The sequence below is a fragment of the Henckelia pumila genome, chromosome 2, assembly GCF_033568475.1.
Source record: "Henckelia pumila isolate YLH828 chromosome 2, ASM3356847v2, whole genome shotgun sequence".
NCBI classification, from domain to species: domain Eukaryota; kingdom Viridiplantae; phylum Streptophyta; class Magnoliopsida; order Lamiales; family Gesneriaceae; genus Henckelia; species Henckelia pumila.
Genome location: NC_133121.1, coordinates 177,414,061 through 177,425,214, shown reverse-complemented (window position 1 = coordinate 177,425,214; position 11,154 = coordinate 177,414,061). Strand labels below are relative to the sequence as shown.

General features: G+C 38.7%; 1 long non-coding RNA gene across 1 annotated transcript; it reads left to right on the top strand.

The window, feature by feature from the left end:
* The first annotated feature begins 4,573 nt into the window (after positions 1 to 4,573).
* LOC140879292 (uncharacterized) lies at positions 4,574 to 9,444 on the top strand. The gene is made up of 3 exons (XR_012149392.1): positions 4,574 to 4,612; positions 4,853 to 5,042; positions 9,138 to 9,444. It is a non-coding gene; the product is annotated as an uncharacterized lncRNA (long non-coding RNA).
* The last annotated feature ends 1,710 nt before the right edge of the window (positions 9,445 to 11,154 follow it).

The following is an 11,154-nucleotide window of genomic DNA, read 5'->3' as shown; positions in this document are numbered from 1 at the left end:
CTTGCTTAGATTCCCACAAAACATAGTCATTTTTAAGCTTACGACAAAAAGACCTGATATGACCAGATTTGAGACAATAGTGACATACAAAAGGACGCTTCCATTGTTTTGGCTTAGGAACAAAAACATCTTTTTCAACAATGAGTTTCTTACCTTTTGAAGCAGTTGAAGGATGGTTCAAGGAATCATTACCTTCCTTCACAAACACTGGTGTTTTGGAACATTCACCAGTTTCAAAAACTCTTTCTTTAAAACCAAGTCCAAACTTATCATTCTTACCCATAGTCAAAATGGAATCAAGTTTGCTTGAACTGGAATTAAATTTATCAAGTGTAGTTTTTGCTCTTTCAAGTTCAGAATTCAGCAACCCTAATTCCATATCTTTCTTACTCATGAGAATTTCCAGTTTAGCCACAGCAGCTTTTAATTCAGTATTCTCTTTTGTAAGAGTTGTGTTCAACTGATTCCTCTTGTTCCAATCACTGTATAACTCTTCATAGAGTTTTTGAATACCTTCCAGAGTATAAGGATCAGCTACCTGTTCTTCATGATTGCTGGAATTGACAAGGTTAGAAGCAACAAAACAAACAGATTTTTGAATAGTGTTGCGTCCAGGTGTTGCAACACCGGAGCCAACACCAAGAGGATTAATCTGAAAATTTTTCTTACTCTCCAGTAAAGCAGTAAAAGATATGAGATCTGCCTGTTCAACCTTTTCTTGTTCTTCTTCAGAATCATCATCACTCAGAGAAACATTCATACCTTTCCGAAGGCGATTTGCGCATTCATAAGCATAGTGGCCATATCCCTTACATTCCCTGCATTGAATGTTATCAAAATTTTTGCTTGAGGACTGAACCTTACTATCATACCTTTGACGAGGTCCTCGAGTAGCAGCAGGTTTTTGAGACTTCTCTAAAGTAGGCATTCTAGGAAAATTTGAGGATTGTGCATTTTTCACATCCTTCTTTTCTTTCATTACCTTGAGATAATCAGTAAATTTCTTCGAGATCAAGGCAATAGAATTTTTCTCAAGATCAGAATCCTTTACTTCCTGTTGAACTTCAGCAAAATCATTGTAAACATTATTAGATACTTGAAAAGCAATAGACTTACCTTTCGAGTCATCTTCGGCTTCCAACTCCATCTCATAGGTGCGAAGAGAACTAATTAACTCATCCAAACCCATTATAGATGTATCTTTTGATTCATCTATAGCACAAACCTTGGTGTGAAATCTTTTGGGAACAGAACGAAGCACTTTCGATACAAGTCTCTCGTTCGAAATAGGATCACCAAGAATAGATGCTTCATTAGCAAGGCTCTTCAACCTTCCATTGTATTCCATGATGGTCTCTGATTCCTCCATTCTCATTTTCTCAAATTTTGAAGTTATGAGACGCATCCTTGTCTTCTTGACACTAGCCGAGCCTTCACAGTGGGTTTGTAGTTTCTCCCAAGCATCCCTAGCACAAGTACAAGTACCAATTAGATTAAACATGTTCATATCAACTGAAGTGAACATAGCATTAAGAGCTTTAGCATTATAAATAGCCGCAGTATTCTCTTCGGCTGTCAATTGTGATCTTGGCTTTGGTCCTGGTACATCATCATCTCTCATCGGTGGTGTCCAGCCATCAAGAACACGTTGCCAAGCCCTGGACTCAATGGATTGAATATACATGCTCATCTTCAATTTCCAAGGGCCGTAATTTGTTCCATCCAAAATAGGTGGACGAATTGCACTTGTGTACGGAGTGTCCATAACTAACCTGTAACACAAACCAGGAACTCACTTAGTAAAGTCAAGTGGTGGCTCTGATTCCACGTGAAATAAACGGTGTACATGGTTGTTATGTAAAATAAAACAGTGTTGTACTTCATGTCGTAACACCAAAGACAACACAGTGCAGCGGAAATTTAAAGCGTAAATAAAACTCAAGTAATAACTTTTGCACGAGTATAAAACTCGTGCGGGTGCCTTAGGGCTAAATATCACTAGTAAACGTAAGAGCAGTCTTACAAAACAATCCTAATGATTTTACGAAAAGTCATTAAATACTAAATTTCTCAACACGTTGAGAAATCAAACTTGCATCCTAAAATACGACAAGATATAAAAACTATTGGATGCAACTCCCGTGGCCTAAATTGAAGAGACAGTAAAGATCTTCGAACAACACTATTCCCACAGTGTAGTCTCTGATGTCTTTAACACGAACGGCAACACGGGGACATGCAACAACGATGGTTGCAAACCTTGCTTCAGAATTCTTCAAAATCTTCACTCGAATTCTTCAGAGTATGCGCAGAGTAGTTTTCGTCTGAAGCCGCACTCTTTCTTGTGCGTAGAAATATTCTTTTATAGATAATCATTCAAGCTTTGAAGATTTCCTTAGATAGAGTCCTACAAGAATATGTAACAACCTTTTAGTAGGAAATAAACTCTATCAATACATGAAAATCACATCATGATAATATCAAATTATATTTTATCAAATAATCACATTATCACGATATGATTTAAACTTTGGCAAATATATCTTTAACATATACGAGATATACATGGAATATTTACCAAATAATCTATCTTGTCTAGAAAGCAAAATCTTCTAATTTTCAATTAATTGGGGCCGAAATATACAAGGAATAAAATTCCTTTCACATCCTTCCCTCAAGAAGAAGGCCAAAGCTAGCCCCTAGTATCCTGGTAAACACCATCTCTCCCCCAATTTCCGCTGCTGTGTTTCTTGAATTGTATGCTCTGTTTCTTGGGAAATTCTGTGGTCCAAATACTGAATGTGATGAAACCTGTTCATGAGCGTGTTTAGAAGTTATAGAAATGGAGAAAATGTGGTGATTATTAACAATTTGAGCATGTAGTTTTTTTTTTTCTTGATTTCGATGTGTTTGATGAAACTTCTGCTCATCTTGTCGGGCTTTCTTGTTTCTGTTATTCTTAGCAGATTCTATGTTTGGTGTAGGCGGGGTTCTCTGTACTACCAGAGCTTATTCTGGAGCAACTTGAACTCAAAAAACCGGTTCATCAATTATCCAGCACTTGCTTCAATCAACGGGAAAGGTGTCTAATCTTGTTATTGCAAATTGAATTCACCAAGAATTCCTGAGATGAAGGGGGACCGTGGGGTTGAGTAAGCTATAACGAATGTTATCTAATCTAATAATGCCTGAAAATGTGTTCATTGAGAAGCACTGAAACAAAGTCTCTTCAATGCGCATTTGAATACTGCTGAAAGCTCTTCAAAGAAGCTGCCAATTACTGAAATGATGGAGGCAATCAGCACTCAGAACAATGAGGGCCAAAGCGTTTGTCGAGCAGATGTTAAGTGAAAGAAAATTCACCTACAAACAAGGGTCGAGGTCTGAGCACAGACCCTTTTCCTATGCATTGCAAATTTTGAGTACAAACAAGGTTTTTTTCATGGAATTTTTGCCTGGAACGAAACAAAAAATTGCTAGGTTCATCCATCCAGTTTTGAATGACAAGGTGCTACTGATTTGAGGCATGGTAGTACCGACGTTCGCGACTTGAAAACTATCAATCATCAATATTCTTCGGAAACAAGTTTCAAGGCCCATCCTGATAAGATAGTAATACTGAAGCCAGCTTCCCTGGACATAGAGTATTCTGATAATGGGACATGCCATTCATCCCTCTCGGCTTATAAGAAATCGAGGGGCAGAATACTGAAAGCAAATCCTGCATCATTTTCTATCAAAGAGATGAAGAGGAAACTGAAGAATACATTTGCAGGCACTAGAAAGGAATCGAACCAGTCTTTTATAGATGGCAATTCTCATAAACTTGCTACTGGTAGATCGATTTTTAAAGTAATTGGAGACTGTAATTGTCATGAAGTGGACACGAAAGATTCTTTCATCTTTTCGAAAAATGTAGAAATGAAGGAAAATCAATGCAACAAACCATGGCTCAAATCCATAATGGGTCCTGATATTGTTAGTATGAATAATACTGTGCGCAAAAATTAGACTTCCCCAGTGTTAGCCTATCCAGGAAACAAGAATTCAATGTGTTATTTGAGCCAAGAAGACACCTTTCTACAAGGGTGAAGAATGCAACTGAAATTGAGATCCTCGTGGAGAAAAAATCCCCAAAAACTTTATAGAAGATTCTCTCCTCTCCTGATCATGATTTCTGGCTTATTAACCCGAGAATGAATGACCAATATTGTCCTGGTTCTGCACAGATGAGATTTAGTCCTTTCAGCAACTCTCTTACTCGAAGTCCATCAGGACCAGATAAAGAGGCTACATCATGGAATGATTTTAAGATATATGATGGTATTGAGATCTTGGAAACGAAGACAAGTCCATCTTGGATTCGAAGCAGTGTTGATCAAGCACATGATGCCGTTACTGCCGCGACCAAAAATATGAATTGTAATTTAGATGGTTTTATGTTCTCTTTAAGTTTCCAGTTCTGCTAATTGCTGGATTATCTGATTGGCACCTTTCTGTAGGCAAATCTATGATAGAGGAAATGAGCTGCGTTGATGCTGTCAAAACTAGACCAAGAATTGACAGAATCAATAATGTACACGAGGACAATAGGAATGAGATTCATCTCAAGGTGAGTGGCAATGGCCATGCCCCTTCTTTTCCCAACTTTGAATGATTGTGCGCGAAGCTAAAAGGGCATCGGAGAAGGCAGTCGCCCTTCCATCCATTTCTCTTATAAAGTTCTTTTAGTACATTAAAAAATTTGAACTCTTTGGCCAATATCAGCCCTTATCCTAAATCGTGGCTCCAACTCTGATTTGATTGCTAACTTCATATCCTCCTTAGTCCTTACACAATTACACCTTTGCAGGATTCACTTCCTGAGAATGAGACATTGGTACCTGAAGTGGATGATGTCCCATCAACCCCTTCGTTGAGTTACCAGTTGAACATGCCTGACAGCATTAAATATCAAGAAGAACATCAAAGCCCAAATTCCGTTCTCGAGCCATTTTTCACTGACGACTCTATCAGCCCACAAAGCATCTTGCTTCAAACTGGTAAATTTGGCATTGATCATATACATAAATTCGTCCGAAACTATTCTGATGATGTCGAAATTTTACCTCGGGTTCGGTCTGGTAGAATGGATCCTCCAATTCCTTTATAGAGTAGGTCGGGTAGGGTATCAATGAAATCTGCGCAAGCAACAGCTAGGTCAAGGGGCGCCGAAAGTGTTTTCGGCGTGACCCCTCCGATGCCTAAGTCAGTGTCTTGAAGGCAGAGGGTATGATTAATGCGAAAACTGAGAGATATGAGTGCGTGAATGTAAAAGTGAGAGTGAATGTGTGATGAATAATGAAGAGTAAGTAATGAATAATGAATAATGAATAATGAATAATGAATCATGAATAATCAATAATGAAACCATAACAGTACCTGTATTTATAGGGAAAAAATAGTAAGTTACCTAGTAGAATTATAACATGTCCTGGACTAGGACTCTTCATCCATTGGCCCATTTGTAAGCTTATCTCTATCTCGTGAATATTTGAAAAGATCCAGACTTATCTCATATATATCAGAGTCTTACTTGAATTATAAAAGAATACTTGCTGCCCATTAGAAACAACTTGGGTAGGCCCATAATGACCAGCCTTGGTCAAAGTCCCACATAGTCCAAACTTGGTTGGACCTTGACATGTTGGGCCATATCGGGTTGACGCATTATAAACGGGCTCGGATTGAAATATTTTCTCGGGGTAACAATAGTACCTCCCTAACTGGTCTAAAAGAAGAATGAGTTTAGACCAAGAATGTAGACCGGACCCCGAACTACCTGTGCCTCCTTTAGACGGCCCATATTTGAATCCGCGTGATGTGTTTTCAATGAACGGTCTAGATGAAGGTCTGATTAGAACCGAGCTCGAATAAAGGGCAATAGACGACAACCTGATGAAACTGAGCTCAAATAAAGAGTTGTAGATAACAATTGATGTTGTCGAGCGGATCAGGCTTTTAAGATAACCACGAGTTGTATGGGATTACATGATGCCGATCTTGATCGGGTTTTGGAGAATACCACTGACGTGGATTTATGATGCCATTGATGTGAACTTTTTGATGCCACTGATGTGGGCCACTGAAGTGGGCTTTGAGTGTCAGACCTGTCTGGGCTTTGTAAATCACTGATGTGGGCCACTGACGTGGACTTTGAGTGCCAGACCTGCCTGGGCTTTGTATACCACTGATATGGGCCACTGACGTGGGCTTTTGATGCCGGACCTGCCCGGGCTTTGTATACCACTGATGTGGGCCACTGACGTGAGCTTTTGATGCCGGACCTGCCCGGGCTTTGTATACCACTGATGTGGGCCACTGACGTGGGCTTTTGATGCCGGACCTGCCCGGGCTTTGTAAATCACTGATGTGGGCCACTGACGTGGACTTTGAGTGTCAGATCTGCCTGGGCTTTGTATACCACTGATGTGGGCCACTGACGTGGGCTTTTGATGCCGGACCTGCCCGGGCTTTGTATACCACTGTTGTGGGCCACTGACGTGAACTTTGAGTGCCAGACCTGCCTGGGCTTTGTATACCACTGATGTGGGCCACTGACGTGGGCTTTTGATGCCGGACTTGCCCGGGCTTTGTATACCACTGATGTGGGCCACTGACGTGGACTTTGAGTGCCAGACCTGCCTGGGCTTTGTATACCACTGATGTGGGCCACTGACGTGGGCTTTTGATGCCGGACCTGCCCGGGCTTTGTATACTACTGATGTGGGCCACTGACGTGGACTTTGAGTGCCAGACCTGCCTGGGCTTTGTATACCACTGATGTGGGCCACTGACATGGGCTTTTGATGCCGGACCTGCCCGGACTTTATAAAGTGTTGAACCATAAATTGGGTCTTATTGCTAGATTGCATGCCCGATATGATATAATTGGGCCTTACTGCGAGATTGCATGCCCGATATGATATAATTGGGCATTACTGCGAGATTGCATGCCCGATTACATAAAATAACCCAAATAAAAATGCAAGGGAAGAGAAGTCCAACAAATTTGATCACAAGAAAACAAACATGTAATTTTGATAGTAGAAGATGCCTCAGAATATTATTAATAATGATAATAAATAAAAATTTAATAATTTAATTCAAACATAAAGATGATTGAAATACTTATCTCGTTCATGCGTTGTCGATGACATGACTTCAGATGTATAGCAAGATAATATCTTATATACTTTGATCAAAGGACCGACTTGATGTAGCAAGCAAAAATCGATCTCAACCGTCCAGAATGTGCATCAAGATGTTCGGAACTCATGATAAAAATTTCAAATAATTTCAACGGTTAGATTTTTCAGAATGACTTTTTCAAGAACACTGCTCAGAAACTATGCAAGCAGATTGTGTTGCAGCTCGGCGGTTTGAGCCACCTTTTCCCAAGTCCCAAAATTCTGATCACGATCTCCACCGTTCAAACCCTAGAAAACATATTAATAAATATGTCTGAAAAATTTGAACCTGATCCGATGGATAAATTAATTCTTATGATTTTTGCTAGTTTCTGATGCGCAAGCCATGCGAAAAACACATAGAAGCTGTGCGAGCGAGCAATGTCTGTTCGGCGGTCCAGATCTCATTTTACAAGAAACCAATCACGATCTTTACCGTTCAGATCCTAGAAAACATATTAATAAATATGTCTGCAAAATTTGAACCCGATCCGACGGATCAATTAATTCGTATGATTTTTTCAAGTTTCTGATGTGCAAGACATGCAAAAAACACATAGAAGCTGTGCGAGCGAGCAACGTCTGTTCGGCGGTCCAGATCTGATTCTACAAGATACCAATCACGATCTCTACCGTTCAGATTCTATAAAACATATTAATAAATATGTCTGCAAAATTTGAACCTGATCCGACGGTTCAATTAATTCTTATGATTTTTTCTAGTTTCTGATGCGCAAGCCATGCGAAAAACACATAGAAGCTGTGCGAGCGAGCAACGTCTGTTCGGCGGTCCAGATTTGATTCTACAAGATACCAATCACGATCTCAACCGTTCAGATCCTAGAAAACATATTAATAAATATGTCTGCAAAATTTGAACCCGATCCGACGGCTCAATTAATTCGTATGATTTTTGCAAGTTTCTGATGCGCAAGACATGCGAAAAACACATAGAAGCTGTGCGAGCGAGCAACATCTGTTCGGCGGTCCAGATCTGATTCTACAAGATACCAATCACAATCTCCACCGTTCAGATCTTAGAAAACATATTAATAAATATGTCTGCAAAATTTGAACTCGATCCGACGGTTCAATTAATTCTTATGATTTTCGCAAGTTTGTAATGTGCAAGCCATGCGAGAATCCGAAATTTGTTTCTTCTCTTGTACTCATCATCTTAACCCTTTGTTTTCAAATTTCCACAGACGGCGCCAATTGATGATGTCGAAATTTTACCTCGGGTTCGGTCTGGTAGAATGGATCCTCCAATTCCTTTATAGAGTAGGTCGGGTCGGGTATCAATGAAATCTGCGCAAGCAACAGCTAGGTTAAGGGGCGCCGAAAGTGTTTTCGGCGTGACCCCTCCGATGCCTAAGTCAGTGTCTTGAAGGCAGAGGGTATGATTAATGCGAAAACTGAGAGATATGAGTGCGTGAATGTAAAAGTGAGAGTGAATGTGTGATGAATAATGAAGAGTAAGTAATGAATAATGAATAATCAATAATGAAACCATAACAGTACCTGTATTTATAGGGAAAAAATAGTAAGTTACCTAGTAGAATTATAACATGTCCTGGACTAGGACTCTTCATCCATTGGCCCATTTGTAAGCTTATCTCTATCTCGTGAATATTTGAAAAGATCCAGACTTATCTCATATATATCAGAGTTTTACTTGAATTATAAAAGAATACTTGCGGCCCATTAGAAACAACTTGGGTAGGCCCATAATGACCAGCCTTGGTCAAAGTCCCACATAGTCCAAACTGGGCTGGACCTTGACATGTTGGGCCATATCGGGTTGACACATTATAAACGGGCTCGGGTTGAAATATTTTCTCGGGGTAACATATTCTATTTTATGATGTCAAAAAGGCCTCGCCAAACAGATTTTATGACCATTTGCAGCTGAGCAGCAGCAAGTACAACCTCTTTGCCTTGACTTCGAGGAGCCCTCATCAGAGTCTATCCCTCAAAACCCACAAGCCAATGGAAGTTCCAGCATAAATGAAAACAATTACATCTCCCGTTACGTGCATTTAGTGTTGCAAGCTTCTTGTTTAAACTGGGACCATCTATCAGCAATGAAACCATCACATCAAGAACTGCTCGATCCCTCCTTATTCGATGAAGTTGAGTTTCTTCCAGTCGACTCTACTACTGATCCTAAACTCCTCTTTGATCGTATAAATGAAGTCTTAGTACAGATGTGTCAATGCCATTTCCACTTTCTACCTTCAATGGATTTCGTAAAGCCAAAAATGGTACCTTTTCCACTTGTAGAGGCTGTGCTTCATGAGATCATGAGAGAAGCTGACAGAAATCTGCTTCCTCGGACCGAGAAAAGAACTTTCAATCAGGTAATTTCAAAAGATGCATGTCGAGAATTCAAGATCGTGTCTGGATATCCGGCTTGATGCCGAGCAAATTGTTCATGATGTCTCAGAAGAGGTTCTGGAGGAATCTGTTCTGGATATAATACTAATAGAATTATATAGTTGATCTTCACCTTAAAATAAGACCGCTCGATTAACAAATTTTCTCAGTTTCGCAATATTTATTAACTTTGTTTGAAAAAAAAAAAGGTCTTACCTTATTATTATTATTGTTATCTTGTACGTATATCTAATTATTTGTATTCAAACAATTATATCTAATTAGCAAGCTCTAAAATCTATTCTTAATTATAACAAACCATTTGACTAGATTATATATATCATTTGTGGAATGATAGTTACGTTTTCAGACTTTAAAATAATATTTATAATTATGAATCCACAATTAGAGTGTTAAATTTATAATCACAGAATACATATGTAGCCAACGTGGCTTTTTCAACAATATTTCATATTAGAAAGAAAGTAAATAAATAAATCTCAACACAAAAAAAGAGAGAAAGAAAGAAGGATAGTTGAAATAATGTGTTGAAATCTCATATTTATTAAAGAGTAATTTGCTGTATCGTATTCTCAAAATTTTAAAAATTATACTCCAGTTTCTCCATCCCCTTCATTTCTTCATTTAATCTGTAAAAGAAAATATAACAAAAAAAAAGTTGAAAAGTTGGATGGTATGAACAAAACCAGGAGCTCCATTGCAAGAGAGGACAATCAAATAAGTCAAAAGAATAATAAAACTCTATGCCATGGTTACTCAAAGCTCGCACAAACACATGTAGTAAAAAAATGACCAGAAAAAAAACCTGAGGCCTAAAAAGTCATCGCTCTTCAACATGCACCTCCCAGTCACCTCTTATCTGCAAGTTTTTACAACTGGTGTTTATCTTATTAACATTCTCAAAGCAGCATATATTGCAACCTTCACTCCCAAAATTGGATACATTGGCGTATTGCAGTCTGGAAATTATGTTGTCTAAAGTGACATGACATTAATTTTTATCCTCAGAGTTGGATGGCACTCATGCGTTTGCACCTAGATAGTGACTGTTTCCTACCTGTAGCTCATATTGAAGTGTCATTAGCCTAAGTGCACCGAAATTGCTAGCCCTTCAAATGCAGTTAACATATGAAATACTCAGCTAATGGATAATGACCCTCACTCTCAGCATTGGTATATTTATTCATTCGTGCCTATAGTCACAGATTTGATTCAACCAAATAACAGATGGAATAACAATCAATTTAAGACATACCAGTTCTAGACCTCATTTCAGAAGTCTACAACTCTCAAAGCCATACTCAAACACTAGGAAAACAGTAGTTTTTTGCACACTTTCATACAACATGAAAGAGAAAAGCAACAAAAAACAATTTAACCCTAAAATAACAGGCATCTGAAAGAAATATAGATTTTGAGAAACTCATCAAATTTTCAGGAAATTAAGAATAAATGAAGAAAGAAGATTCTTAAATAACAGTAATCTTGTATCTTCTAAGGTGTTCATTCCCACAATCAGATGTCAATT